Source organism: Lactuca saligna, chromosome 9, assembly GCF_052625555.1.
Source record: "Lactuca saligna cultivar CGN05327 chromosome 9, ASM5262555v1, whole genome shotgun sequence".
In the NCBI taxonomy this organism is placed as follows: domain Eukaryota; kingdom Viridiplantae; phylum Streptophyta; class Magnoliopsida; order Asterales; family Asteraceae; genus Lactuca; species Lactuca saligna.
Window position 1 is genome coordinate 157,448,683 of NC_136425.1, and position 15,926 is coordinate 157,464,608.

A 15,926-nucleotide genomic window follows, 5' to 3' on the forward strand; every position below is an offset into this window, starting at 1 on the left:
TTAATTAAAAGAGAATTAATAATTTTATAATGACATGATTTAAGTTTAATTAAATTAAGAGTATAGTTTAATTAACAGATTAAACCACTTAGTATTTTAAAAGTTTAAAATACACCCTTATATTGTTATAATATTAAAAGTTTAATATATTATATGTATAAGTAAAAAGTCGGTCTTACCATTAGTAGGCATTGTTCACGAAGCTGGTCTATAAGGGGGGTATAAGGTTACTGCCTATAAAATAACGGTTTAATGGGTGTCCACTCTCACCCATGCTTCCTTGACCGGTGGAGGGTCGTTAGTCGAACGGATAGGATAGGACATTAATTCTCATTAAAAGTATAATGAAATACCAAGCAACTAAACACTTACAAATTCCCAATCTTAGTTACATAGGAAAAATGTGAATTTGGTGTTAACCCATAAAATTGCACTTTGCACCTTCTTAAGTCGTTAGTGGAGCGTGTGTGGTTAACCGACACACTAATATGGGACTGATAGTGTATGTTAAAGGGTAGCTTGATGTTAATCATAGATCAATGGAGCGTGTGTGGTTAACCGGCACATTGATTAGGTGATCTGTAACATTAAGTGTACCAAGATAATTTGCATGGTTATTCACACCTTGTTTGTGATCATTGGCATCCCAGTCACAAACTTGAAGGGCACAATCGAGATTTAAACATGTCATTGAAAAGTTCAATGAATCTCAAAAGATCTAGGAATTTCAATTCATTTAAAACTTACCAATCGATTTCTTTTTCATGGTGGAAATTGTTAAATCGTCATTTACCTACCTTCAAATATTTTGCAATTGGATTACGACATCCCTCTTCCGAATTGTAAAATATTGTGTTGGGTCCTAGCCTTAATATTTCATTTTGGGTGTTATATTAAGGACTTAAATCAACTAAACTTGAATTTCTCCTTGTATATGTCTAGTTTTGACAATTATGGTCTTCCCAAATCTTTTAGAAAAAGCTTTCCTCGTGAAGATGATGTTCCCTGGAATCATACTTCACTTCCTCCACCTCCTCAAATAATTCTCCTTGACCTACATGTTCGAAGACTTGAAATTTTCAAGGTCACTCAAGCCCAATTGACAAGCAAACATGAAGATGGAAATTTTGTATGTGCTTACATCTTGGACATGAAGTTGCATATTGACAAGCTGAGAATGTTGGGTGTCGTGTTCCCATGGAAGTTGGTTGTTGATTTGGTTCTTCATTCACTTCCCAAGTCATATAGTGAGTTTGTTAAAGACTACTATGTGACAGATCACAACATGACCCTTATCGATCTTACCTATTTGCTAATTGCTGTTGAATCAGAAATGATTTGGGGCATTGTTAAAGAAAAATTGAATGGAAGATCAATTTCTCAAGCTTCCATGGATATTGACAATGGAAACATTGGAAGTCCAAAAAAAATTCTCTTTCCAAGGGAAAAGGAAAGGCTAAGTCTGAGATTGTCTCATGTGTCGATGCGAAAGAAACCATTTGTTTCTACTGCCATTTAGAGGGACATTAGAAGTGAAGCTGCCCTGACTACCTGAGAGATCTAAGAGATGGTAAAGTCAAAATGTTTGATTCTACTTCAGGCAAGTCCATTGTCTAACTCTATTAAGTTTCTATTTGGAGATTCTTAATACATGATGTAATGTAATTACATTTTGATGTTTTGTAGAATCGAAGAAAAGAAAGGAAGCTTTAAGGAAGAGTAAGTTGATTCTGATTGCGAAGAGATGGATTTCGATCGCATGGCTCGATGATCTGAATTTTGAGCTGTTGCTTAAGAGTTATGATAGATTTCTTAGGAATAGATAACAACATAGTTTTCATTTGTATTTGCATTGTAAGGACAAGTTTACCGCACTTTTATAAATAAAGAAAAATTTTGAATTTTTATCTTATTTTAATTTTCCTTACAATGGCATTTGTGAAAAATTGTTGCTTATATGTTTCCATTGATAGCAATATTGGAAAATTGATTTGATTCTTTCGTTTGTGGTGGTGTCAAAATTTAACAAATAAGGAAAGATTCTCATCACCCAAGTTTCAATTGTCTAGAAACTTGGGATCGTACAACTTGTATTGTGTGATAGATGAGAACCTTCGTTTTTGGGAAATTTAGACTGATTCATTGTTCACACACACACAGAGAGACACACACACACACACACATATATATATATATATATATATGTGTGTGTGTGTGTGTGTGTGACTCAAGTGAAGGACTATGGGATCGGGTACACTTGGTTGTGCACTGGTCAGGTCCACCACAAAGAACAATAAGACTATTCGTCATGATTTACTAAAGTTTAGTAACTATGGTTATACTTACAAGATTAAGTGTAATTCTGAATCATTGGAAAAGTTTCAATGTATAACAAAGCGAATAAGAAGAATCAAATTAGGCAGAAAGATAAAAGTTTCTCCAATCTGAAAAAAAGGGAGAGTACTTGAGTATCGTGTTTTAAGCCAGGGATAACCAGGAGCTGCTAGTGTTTGTGTTGTTGTGAAGCGGTGGTCACAACTGGAGGTTTTCAGTTGGTGGTGCTCACGTTCCAGCGAGAGAAGCTCGGGTTTCGGGAAGTCTTTGGCTTCCCGAGAAAATGTGTCGACCGGTGGGTCTTGGCTCTTTTGTTTTTTCTATACATAAGGGATTGGACTAGATGGGGTCCAACTTTGTTTCTGACTTTTGTAGACACCTTTGTCATTTGTCTGGTGTACTGTGCACATTTACCATTTTTTGTTGTTGTTGGTAGTAGATAGACAAGACATACACCATTTTTGATGTATTTTGGGTGATTTGTCAATAAATGTGAGCTGTAAAGATATTTTTCTCTATGCATATAAACTTGTTTTTTTTTTTTTTCGTATGCATTTTTCTTATATCACTTTTTGTAGAAGCCACTTTCTGTCTCTTTGTTTTATGTTTTTTATATATATAATCATTAATTAAAATGGTAAAACCATTAAGTAAAAATAACTTTCACTAGTTACAGCACAACTTAAAGAAATTTGTACATTTAGATTCATTACAAAAATTAACTTTTGATAATATGACAACTGAAAGATGGTAAAAAGCTCATAAGAATTTTCTTTTCCTTTTCAAGATTAAACAAAACCATCAAAATATGGACAAAGATAGGGCAAAAACTCATAAAACCCTCTCTTTTTTTTCAAGGTTCTGTAAATATATCAGCCATACAACTGTATGTATAGATGGTTGTTTTCTACACAAAAAATCTAACCAAAAATTGATTTTCTATAACATATAAACTTAGGATGGAGTAAAAAGCTTTTTAACTCATCAAACTTATTAAACAAACCCCAAATTATTAACAAAGAATAGATGAGGATGTCTTGTTTATAAAAAATTATGAACTGAAAGATTTTCTTGTTAACATGAACTCAAAATAGAATGAGAGTTTATAGTGATATATTTTTTCCTCTTCTTACTCAACAAATCATCAAACTAAACTGAAGTAGGGTAAAACCCACAAAAACTTTCTTTTTCAAACTACCAAAAGAAAACACTAAATAAACAAAAAAAAAAATCTTTTCTGATCAAACTTGCTAGAAAGACACCAAAACATAAACAGAAACGAATTTGATAGGGTTTTCTTCTCATAAACTTACTTTACTTCTTCAGCTTTCTTAACAAGCTATCAAAATGTGAGCAAGCACAAATCTGGAAAAAAATTCATTTTCTTTCTTTAAGCTTTGAAGGAAACACTAAATAGGCAACTTCAATTGAGTTTTGCCAAGAAAATCATAAACCAAAGACGATTTCTTTTAGGAAAACAACTGGAGATGAGGTAAATCATCACAAAATTTTCATTTCTTCTCAGATTGTTTGATAAAACATAAATATAAACAAAGATGGGTTAAGAACTCATAAGAGTCTCCTTTCTCCCCCTTTTTGAAAAACCCATCAAAATATAGATGAAAATCAGATATGATGAAGTCTATTAAAACTTGAGAGTTGCTCAAATGAACTAAAACAAAACATATCTAGACATCTGAGTAATAAAACAAGGCAGATCCTGAAGATTTGAGCGAGAAAACTCAACAGATCAAAAGATCTGAGCGAGAAAGTAAGTAGATTAAAATATTTGTACATAAAACTAAGCAGATCAAGAGATCTGAATGATGGTTAAACAAATCTGAAAAGATCTTGTCAAGAACCAAATCGATTTGAATAGATCTTGGCAAAAGCCAAACGGATCTGAACCAAATGGTGTTAGAAATGAACAGATCTGAGGAAAACCTGATGTGAAGAACAACAGATCTGAATAGATCTGAGAGAAAAATGAGCTTGAAACCAACTGAGGCTTTTGCTACTTGCTCGAATCCGGGATGGAGCCAAATGATACGACTTCGGCTCCGACCACCTGGTCTGAGAGAGTGCTTCTGCACCGAGACAGATCTACGAGGTCACAACAGACAAGGTCGTTAGAGCCGCCCTAGGAACTGTGGTCCGGGAGTGGACTCCAATGATCAAGTTAGATCAACTGATAGATCTGAGATGGTCCTCCATAGCTGGAGATGTCACACCCCCGAACCAAGGATGGCGGAAACGTCCGGGGATGGAGGACTTCATGTATAGTATCACAACAACAAGTATAATAGTGCTCAAAGTAAATACAACCATTATAAATATAATCGATAAAGTTACATGATTTCACAAGTTTACATGTTTCAAAATCAATTACAATATAATGACAAATGTTTTCCCTGACGTCGTAGCATCCCATCCTCAAAAACTAGTAGTTACCTGTTTTACTGATTACCTGAGAATACAAGTAGTTTTGAAAAAGTGTCAACAATTAAGTTGGTGAGTTCATAAGCTTTTGGATGTAGAGTTTGAAAACCTTTGTTAGTAAATGATATGTATAACAAAGAAAAATCCAATATTTTCCTCATAAAATGTTATGTAGTCTTAAATCCCAAGACCAAGTGTATGGATGTCATTTTGTACTTGTAACAGTGTATGTAGATTTAAATAAATAAAATCCCTTTAAAGTAGAAATCCCCGTAAACTATATTTGTCGTTATCTCCTTATGTGAGTCGCTATAACCATATTATGACAGAGAAGACCTGTTGCGACGTTCTTTAGGCGTCGATATAGATATGACATTTGTCACCCCCGACTGGTCGGTCAGGCTGTTGCAAGAAACATGGGTGTGGGTTGTCAGTCCCAATATAGATCTATATGCAATTATCACGCTCTCCCTACAAGAGACTCTGGTTATAACTAGCAGGCATTTTAACCCGTACTCTAAGAGTACAATGTAGACTAGTCTCATAAATTACGATAACGAGTTTACATGTCATGTGAGTGTAAAACCTTTTATGTGGTGGAATTGAATCCCCTTTTCGTGTAGCATATTTGTAATGTGAAATCCATAAACTATACCTATTATAGTTTATCATCTAGTAAATGAAACCCGTTTGTATTGAGTGTAAAACCCTTTTCTGTGTAAGTAGTAGTTTAGCAAAACATAACTATACTTATTATGTTTCATATTGTATTGTTTGTAATGACAAAGGACTCTTACAATTCAGTCAGTAATTTATGTTATTTAAATGTAAATCAACAAAAAACACATGTAAAATACAAAGTCATCAAGGATAAACACTTTGCTCAACATGTTACAAAGTGTTATAAAAGTTGTAAGCTGTTTAACTAGTTTTTAACTTTTCTGCACTGTATTAGAAAAGTCACAGAAAAATCATACAAAGTTGAAAACTGAATCTGTAAACTCTAAGAGTTTAGAAAATGTGTCTAGTTTTTTCATAATTTTTATTATGATCTTTAGTGATCTTTAACTTGTGTGAAAATGTTAAACTTCACAGACTGGTCTGAAGTTGTAGCTACAGTGATAGATAGTTTTGTAAAAATCACCATAAATTGTAGAAAAATCATATGAACATAAGAAAGTAGTTATTTTAAAGGTATAAACCTAAACTATTTTCATATTAAATAGTTTAGAAATAATTTAAGTTTAAGATGGTCAAAATAGTTCGTGAATGAACCTTAACTTTTCTGTTGAAAGCTGATGCTTGAGTTTAGTTAAGTTTTTGGTGTTTTAACTTGTATTACCCCCTCCCCCCCCCCCTAAAAGTTGAAGAAAACATGAAAATGTGGGGGTATGGACTCATATTGATTGATTTCTTGGGATGGATGATGAAGAGAAGAGGTTTCCAAGTCAATAACACTTGGAAAATGCTTGAAGATTTGAAGATCCTAAGAACAAATATCTCGATATTTGTGTATGAAATCCATGATTTGAGTGAAGGTATGTAGAATGTTCAAGTGTGGGATGAAGATACTTACCAAAAGTGAGTGAAAAGCTCAATATTAGCCTTGAAATCTCGAGTTTTAGAGAGGGAAAGTGAGATATATATATATATATATATATATGTTTGCTTTTTGGTGAAAGAGTGAATATTTTGGGAGGAGAGATAAGGATTTTTCCAGCCTTTGATTAATGTAACTTGCTGGAGAAGAGTGTGAGGAGACAAATAATTGACTAGCTAGAGATGAATAGTAACTGGAGGTTGTCATAAAGTGGGTATGGGGGGGGGGGGGTAGCTTGTTGTCATTACTTTAAGGGAAAGTCAACACTCATAGCTAATATCTTGCACAAAATATATTATTCTTAGATAAAGGTTCCCCAACCCAAAAAAATGTGATTAAAACATGAATATATGGGGTCTTATATGTCAAAATATGAGTTTGGGTGAAAATCCAACGTTAAAATCATGAAAAACGGGCTTAAAACGCGAAAGTAGTCGAAAACCGGGTTTGAGAGGCAAACCCGTGAGGGATCGGTCCCTGAGAACCGAGAGAGGGCTCGGTCTGAAAGTTATCGCAGGTGAACTCATCTTCAGGGGACCGAAAGAGAAGGCAGGCAAAAGTGTACGAGAAGTGAAGGAGAAGTCAAATGTTTTGGGCCGAAGGCTGCTTTCGGTTCACAAGGGTTTCAGTTCGCTTGGAGTTTCAGTGCGTTTGGAGCTGTTTTGGTCTTGGTGGTTCGGTCCTAGGGTTGGTTTTGGTTCTAAGAGTTTCAGTTCCTTAGGTTTCGGTTCTTAGAAGCTTCGCCCCTTTTAAGTTGTTTTTCCATAAATCTTTCAATTTCGAGCGATTTTTGACCAAGTTAAGGATCAGGATGCTCCGAGTGATTATAAAAAGTTGAGAGAGGTTGTGAGAGAGATTTAGGAGAGATTAGAGAGAGAGAGATAGAGCGAGAGAGATTAAGAGAGACTTTTTGTGGCCTTTGCGAGTGTTTAGCTCCGAAATGCAGTGTTTGTAAACCCCATTAAGCCTCGTTATGAGTTTTAAAAGCCCCTGAAGGGTATGTACTAATGTTTTATCGAGTAGTTCCATCACTTACCCTGATAAGGGTTTAGATTTTCTGGACATGTGAAAACTCAAAGTGATACTTTGCATTAAGATAGTGTGTTGTACAATACTAAACATAATGTAAACCCTAATATACAAGGGTTAATTGAGTTGACCGGTTTGACTTGTTGACTTTATTGATGGTTGTGATAGGAGAGAACCATCTTGGTGTTGGTGGTGGCGGCTGACAACGGCGGGTGGCGGCTGAGCCATTCGGCCGGAGTATAGTGTGGCGGCTCAGACATGAGTGAAGGTATAATGGCGGCTGAACCCCTTGGGGAAGAGTCCAAGAGACAAGTCCTCCTTCATGGAGGAGGCACTATTCTATTTATAAGGGACAATTAGGTCAGGTATTGGGCCAGCCCAATTCAGGCGCAACTAGCAAGGAGCTGGGCACGGCCGCCTGACAGCGCCGGGCGGGGCTGGCGGGCACGCACCAGGAGAGGCCGACAAGGGGGCACTAGGCAAGGGAGCTTCAGGCTGGGCCAGCAGGAGAGTCCCCAGCAGGACTGGCAAGGGAACGCCAGGCAGGGCTGGCAGGAGCATGCCTGGCCAGACTGGCACGCTAGAGCAGTCTAGGCCACGCTAATGGACCATATCTCATCAAAAACCATATCACAATTGATCCTATAAGGACATCTTAGTGCATTTGTATGGCTAAGAAGAGGAATCGTGAATTGTAGAAATGGTTAAATCAAATAGACGAATCATATTTCGTTCCAAAATCAAGTCTTAGAGTCACACTCCAAGACTGTACCTTGAGTGACATAATCTTAAGAAATATTTATAACACTTATCAAACGTAGAGTAAAATGTTACTTACTCTTGTACATTTGAAATTGGTAAGCTGTGATGTTTGGATAAAACAAAGATCAACTAAGACCGATTGTCATAAGTGTTTGTCTTGATAAGAAACTGCACTAACTCTAGAACATTTGTTTGTCAAGGAATGTTCTTGAAAAGGAGAAACTAATATGTCAAGAGGTCAGTGAGAGTCTTAAAGATCTTGAAAAGTTTCAAGAACTAATCAAGAATAAACCTGTTATTAATCACTAGCACACGACTTCAGGTCTGTAATCTATCATGTTAATATATTCTTGTTTTTGTGCCCATTCCAGTTAAAGTTGACTATGCATGTGAGTTTTGAGAGTTCTCAATTGGTTGCATAACAACCTGGAAGCAATGGTAGGCCCACGTGCTTCCATGTGGGAAGAAATTAAGATTGAACAAGTTTAGTCTGTGTGAGTTTGGATTTGTCACTAACCTTGTCTTGTGGTCATGGTTTTGACAAATTCAGATGGATAGGAACCCATATTCCATAAAATCTAAGTGTCATAAGGCTTCTCTCCAATTCATGAAAATGATTGTGAGGAAACGCTTTCACTAAGTAGATTTTAAGGAGATAGAAATTGTGATATTTGCATTCTTAAATTCGATTATGATTACAGCATCCCTCTTCATAGTTCGAATTGTGAGAAATGGCAAAAGGTCTAAACATTTGAGACTTATTGCTGTAAGTTTTAAAATTGTTTAGAAACACATGTGAGCTATCTAAGGAAAGGTGTATGAGTTTGAGAAGCCTAGATAAAGTCTTATCGAAGTATCTCGTATCAGAAATATGAACTTTGGTAAGAAAGTCAACAAGTACTGATTTCTAGAAGTCCACCTTATTTCAGAGTACCTGTTAAAGCTAGTGGGAGCATAAGTGTTATGCTCATAAGAATATAATTATTATGCTAGTAGGAGCACAATTATCACATTAAGTGTTGTGAGTTAGCAATGTTAATTATAAAAAACAAAAGTTTCAATTCGTAAAGTTGCAGGGTTTGAAAAGCTATTTTGCTATAATTAATGGAGAGGAATTCATACTTCATTTAAAATCTAAAAGCTTAGATTGAGACTTTTAATCAAATTTAGTCAAGGATATATATATGAATGTTATGTTTAAAAGATTTGACATAAGGAAATTCTATATATGGAAATATTATAGCAAGAGACTGGTAATGTATTATGTCTTTATGTGAAACATTATGTATCATATCTCATATGCTTCGGGTATAGGATCGATTACATATGCTATAATATTAATTTTTTATAATTTTCCATATACCTAGGGCATTAAGAGGTAAAAGGGACTAGAACGACATGTGACTAAAATGGTTAAGCAATTGTCGAGGACAATATGAGGTTTACCAAAGATTGTTTGCTTATGAATAGTTGGAAGTATATTGTAAATATTAGAAGGACCATATTGACATACTCTGAGAAGAAGTAATTATTGTTTAGAAGTGATAGTCAAAATGGGAATATGGAAATGTTACCATAAGTAGAAGTTAATAATTAAATATGTGTAAGATTAGAAAACTTAAATGTAAGAAGGATGTTCAAAGGAATGTACTTTGAAAATGAGACTTCATTTCCATGGAATTGCTCACCATTGGAATACTTTGTAATGTCTGTTGCCAAGTCTCTGTGACTTTTGTGCATAGTAATTATAAGAGGATCAAATTATAGTAAATGGAAAGAATTTGGTATTCTCACATTTACGATAAGGATTTGGAATTGTGAAATGAGTGTCACTCAAAATGTTTACAATTGATCTATTTCACAAAGTAAGGACCATAGGTAAAACATAGTGTGCATGCTTAGAGCATGGGATGACTATTGTTTTAATTCAAGTATTAAGTTGATCAATCGAGACATTATACAATGAATAACGTGTAATCAATATGGTGACTAAGTAAAAGGTGTTTTATTTATATTCAAAAGTTTTGAGACTATATCGGATTCGATTATTATTGTGTTCACTTGCATGTTTTGAGACTATATCGGATTCAAACTATCCATAGTCGATCATACTTTGGAAGTATGTATTGAAGCTAGACTGTCATGAATGGGTCTGTAGATTGTCTAAAGGTGTTTAGACATATCACAAGTTTGCTGCAATGTTCATGAGTACTTCTGGAATAAGATTCGAGTATTGGATTAAGCCCACACTCATCTAAATCACTTTATGGATTTTATCACGAGTGATTGTGAGATAATAATATCTTATATTCTTGAAACCACGACATGTGAGTTGTAGTTTGCAAGTCGGTTGCACATTGATATATGTAAACGCACCAATAACTTGGTGTTATAAAACATATTGTTGTGTATGATTTGATGAGTGAGTACAAGCAAGCATTTGAGTCGAATTTTATCCATTCCATTTACCCAAAGTGGGATAAAAGCGATGTCTATGGACCCCTCGATGATTTAGTGATGACAACCCTAAGCGCTTAGCTAAGTCTGGACTGATTTGATTCGTTCAATTAGTCAGTCGTCATAAATCGGAAATCAGGAAACAACACATAGACATATATAATGATTATAATCATGTCTCAGTTTATACGATATCTAGAATGGAGGAATATATGATCCCTTATCTAATGGACGCATCGTTGACTAGGTCAGAGTTCGACAGCGACTTTTGAGAGCTATGATTGCTAGTTGAGATTTTGGAGTTGTACTTGCAATAATAGTTATTAGACTTATTCAAGTAGGAGACTGTTAGATTTGGTTTTTAAGCCCATAACTATAATTGGTATGTACTCGACCCGAGAGTAACATGGTTAATTTGGGTTGCCTTCACCAAAACAATCTGATAGGACGGATATTTGAGAAAGAGGTTATTTTTGATTTATTAATATATTACAAGTATAATATATTAATATGAAATCATATTATTTAATTAGTATTGATCAAAAATTAATTTGGAATTAATTTAGTGATCAAAAGAGACTAATTAAATTAATGGGGACTAATTATGTAAATCAGTGACATATAGTGTTTGGGTTATTGATCCATGTTAGACTAAGTTTATGAAAGTATCCATAAGAGTTAACCCATATGAGATATGGATCATAACCCAAGCGTATGGATTAGGGTTTACCCATGACTCTTAGAATCCTACACTATATAAATGTTGCTCATTAGCCAAAATCGTGTGCCTAATGCATTCTAAGAGAATCATAACCGATTTTGGTGGTGTCTAACCTCTCTCTCAAAGTACTCCTTTATTTATGGTGTTTGTGAACCATTTGAGGCATCAAACTTGAGGTGCTAAGCTCTTAAAAGTCCAAGACTACAAGCTATAATAAAGAGGTATTATTCTAACAAGTTTTGTGATTCATGTACCAAATTGTATGCTAGATGTAGGCTTCATGTTTTGGAATTTTTATTGCATGTATACTTAGAGAAAACATAGATCCAAAGCATTTAGGGTTGCATGTGCACCATAGGAGTGTTATAGTGCTTAAAACCCAACATGCATGACTCTTGCATGTGTTATGGGATGGTATGCTTACCAGGCAAAGCCCGATGCCAGGCGGGGTCAGATGAGTATGTTGTATCCTAGTTATCAGTATGTGTTTTTATACTTACAGGGCAAGGCCTGATGCTGGGCGGGGATCAATGACTGTATCGTATGCTATTGTCATTTTGATTATCACAAGTGTTCGTATGATTATATGTTTATATAATTATATGTGTATTGGGCGGGGGAGAATGCTAGGTAGGGACTGATGACTGATAGATTTGTATACCTAGCGGGGCTCGATGCCGGGTGGAGCCTGATGATCAACAGATCTATATATTGAGTGGGGCTCGACGCCGGGCGGGACCTAATGTCGGGTGAGGCCTAAAGAAGGGAAGGGGCCCAGTATGTGATTATTATGTATGATATGTAGTATTTTGGGAAAATCACTAAGCTTTGTGCTTACGGTTTTTATGGTTATGGTTTCAGGAACTTCCAGTTTGAAAGGGAAGGGCCCAGCTCGATCACAACGCATCTACTTATGTTTCCGCATTATGATGATTTTGGGATTTTAATTTGATAATTTTTCTCTTATAAAGCACTTTTGAATATCTATAAAAAGGATATTGAATGTTGACTTAAAGATAATTAATGTTTTGGTCGAATTAAAAACGAAATTTTTACCTCATAATTTTCGGATGTTACAAGTTGATATCAGAGCCATAGTTCGAGGGATTCAGGCACACTCTCAAGTGTGACTGAAGTCAAATTGAGGAATTGGTAAATTTTCTTAAAAAGAAAACGAGTTTTAAAACGATTTTTGTAAAAGAAAAGAAATTTCTAAAAGGATTTTTGAAAAGATAAAGGGGGTGTGATGCATGTAACCGGCCGAGCTCAAGTAAGTGATTCCTATATTACCCATACACGTTTGTTATGATTATATGTTATGAGAATTGCATGCTAGGATGAGGCTATTGATACTTTCAGGAATTACATGATATATTGGCATGATATGTGATGCCCTGTAGCCTAGGAAGCATTGGATGCTATGCTAGATCGGGAATATGTATTGGTATCAGTAATTGCAAAGTGTATGCTTTAAAAATTATATACGGTTAGGATCATATAGTCATAGAATGATTGATTTAGCCTTAATTCCTATTCCTCATTTGGTTGTGTTCATAGGATAGAGTCTTTTATTCGAAAGTCTACTTGATCCTGTACCGTGTATAATTTGCATGCATGAGGCAACCGATAGTGAGAGTGGAAGTTCTTATCATGAGTTGTAGTATGTGAGTTTGAAAGTTCTCTGGTTATTCTACGGATTGGAGTGCTACTGTACGAATGTTGCCTTCTTTTTTGCTTTGTGGAACTCTTAAGTGATATGAGTTAGCTATTAAGTAAATATGTTAAGTCATATGTGACAAAGGTTGAATAATATCAGAGTGATGGATTTCACCATATTGCGTAGCTTTCGTTTGAGTCTAACCATTATATGGATGAGTCATTTCGTTGAAGTATTATCTGAGCTTTGTTGCATGTGATTGTATTCATGAGGTGGTTAACAGACATTATGAGGAGTTATTCAGCAGTTGATGGCAGAGTGAGGTCGGAAACCTAGGAAAGCCTAGGAGGTGCTTCAGTGGGTTTAGTTGCGTTGTTTAGCAAGCATTTGGAGTGTTAGTTTGTGATGGTGACTTAGAGGATTTGGGATAATTCTTGAGGAAAGTATGGATAGGCGTGGAAGGTAGTGTTGTGTGACAACCCGATATTTCAACTCTATGTAAACGACTTAAAAAGTCAAGTATTGTAACCATGTTCGTTATAATGAAATTAACTTCGAAAATAAAACATCCAAAAATAAAATATCCAAAAATCACTAATTAAATTACCTATTATGTTAGATGTCAATAAACCGTGATCGTACGTAAAAGGAACGCCCAAATCTGACTTCGTATAAGAAAGTTATGAATTTTCCAAGTTCGGCTTAGCAACGGACAGCTAAAAACTCGAAACAGAGATCGAGCAACTTTTGACCAGAATGACCTAAACAAGAATCGAAGGTCTCGACAATGGTTTTTCGAAGGTAAAAAGTCTGGTAAAAACAGACGTCGGATAATGAAGTTATGAATTTTTAAAGAAATTTTATTACCGCGACCTTTTAAAAATAAATAATAAAAATAATTTAAAATTTTGCCAATGGAATCTAAACGAAAGTTGTAGAGTATAGTCTCACATACGCGTGGATATAAAGAACGTTGAAAACGGAGTTCGTGTGAAGAAGATATGAATTTTTGAAGTTTATTAAATAATAAATATATAAATTTTAATGAAAACTTCGGTATTATCCGACTGAGTCACGCAAGTACGCCCAGCGTACACGGGTACGCCCAGCGTACTCGAGGCCTTGGCCTCGGATCGTCCACGTCGTACCCTATGCGAAGCCACGTCCAGTCCCATTCGGAGGTCCGAGGCAGTCGAGGATGCGCGCATGCGTGACGCACGGGTACGCCCCGCGTACGGAGGCGATTCACACCCCCTATAAAAGGGATGCGAGGGTTCCGAAGAAAATGGTCATTCTCTCTCATTTCTCCTGCGTTTTTGCCTCGTTTTCCGTGCCTGTGCTATCCCGAAGTCCCGGTCACATTGCTCAAGTCCCGAGGGTCGTTTGTGCTCCCGAGATTCCCGAGAAAATCCGCTTTCTCGAGTCGAAATTCTGTCCGGTTTTCATCCTGCCTTCTCCGATTTTTCAAGTGAGTTCATACCCCTATAATTCACACTTTTAAACGTTTTATAAGTACTTTTACATGCTTTTAAGGGGGGAATACAAGTAAAACACTCGATTATTATTGTGTGTTATATAAAGTTTCATTATTCGCCTTTTTATCAACGGAGTCATATGTGATTTATAACTATTATAGGGAAACTTTCATATGCAAATTATACCACGATAACATTTTATCTTTTGAAATAAGAAATGATTTATGCATTTATGTAAATCAGACACTCTGCTTATACTATATTTATGTGTGTCGCTTTTGGCACCACAAAGACTATACTTTTCATAACAAGTGAACATTTTCACTAGGGTTTATTATACAAACGAAACACACTTTTAGGAAACTATAATAGGTATAGTTTACGAGAATACTACGAACTTTTACATACATGGAAATACTATTTCAAGAAGCTACTTTCATATACAATAACAAACGAATATTTTCACATGTAAATATGTTTTATACTAAAGTTTTGTGAGACATTAAACTTCACATACGCTCGAGTACACATTTCAAGTCCTGTATTATATACCAGAATCCTTTGGAGGGGGAGCATGGTGTTTGTGTATAGATCTATATGGGATTGACAACCCCGCACCCTGACTGTTAGCTACAGTACACCATTTGGGGTGACAAACGTCAGAACATTCCAACGCCTGAAGAACGTTGTGTATACGCATTCCTTGTCAATAACATGGTTATAAAATTCACATAGAGTATTAAAAACACAATGATTTACGGGGTTTTTCAGATGTAATGGAGGCTTTATACGTACATAAATTCATTTACTTTATGCATGAAAAACCCAATTGTTACATAAGATTGGAACTTCTAACCACTAATCATAGATGGGAAAACATCAACTTTTTAACATATATTGGTCTTGATTTAAGGCTACGCTTATACCAGTAGAAAATATGGGATTTTCTAGAGACTAACAAACAAAAACGAACCATTTCATTTTCATACAAATACTATCATTAAATGCTTATGAAACTCACCAGCTTAAATGCTGATCTACTCTTTCAAAACTACTTATATGTCCCAGGGACTCAGTAATTACAGGTACTAAACAACTTTTGAAGAAGAAACGCTGCGACACTAGTTTAAATTCATATTTTGGCATCATATTGTAATTGGTTTTGAACATGTACTCTTTTGAACAATGTAAACTTTCAATTATATATATGATGGTTGTATTGCTTTCTGTACTATGTATTCATTTGTTACGTTACCACATGAAGTCATCCGCCCCCGAACGTTTCCGCCGTTCTGGTTTGGGGGGTGTAACGTATTGGGCCTGTACTACTGAAATCATAAGATCCATACTCAAATCAGGGAGAGTCTTGGTGAATCTAGGAACCCTATGAGATGAGGATTCGTGGGGATGTTCTGATCGTTTGCATGGTTGTTTTTCAGTATGGTGATGAGC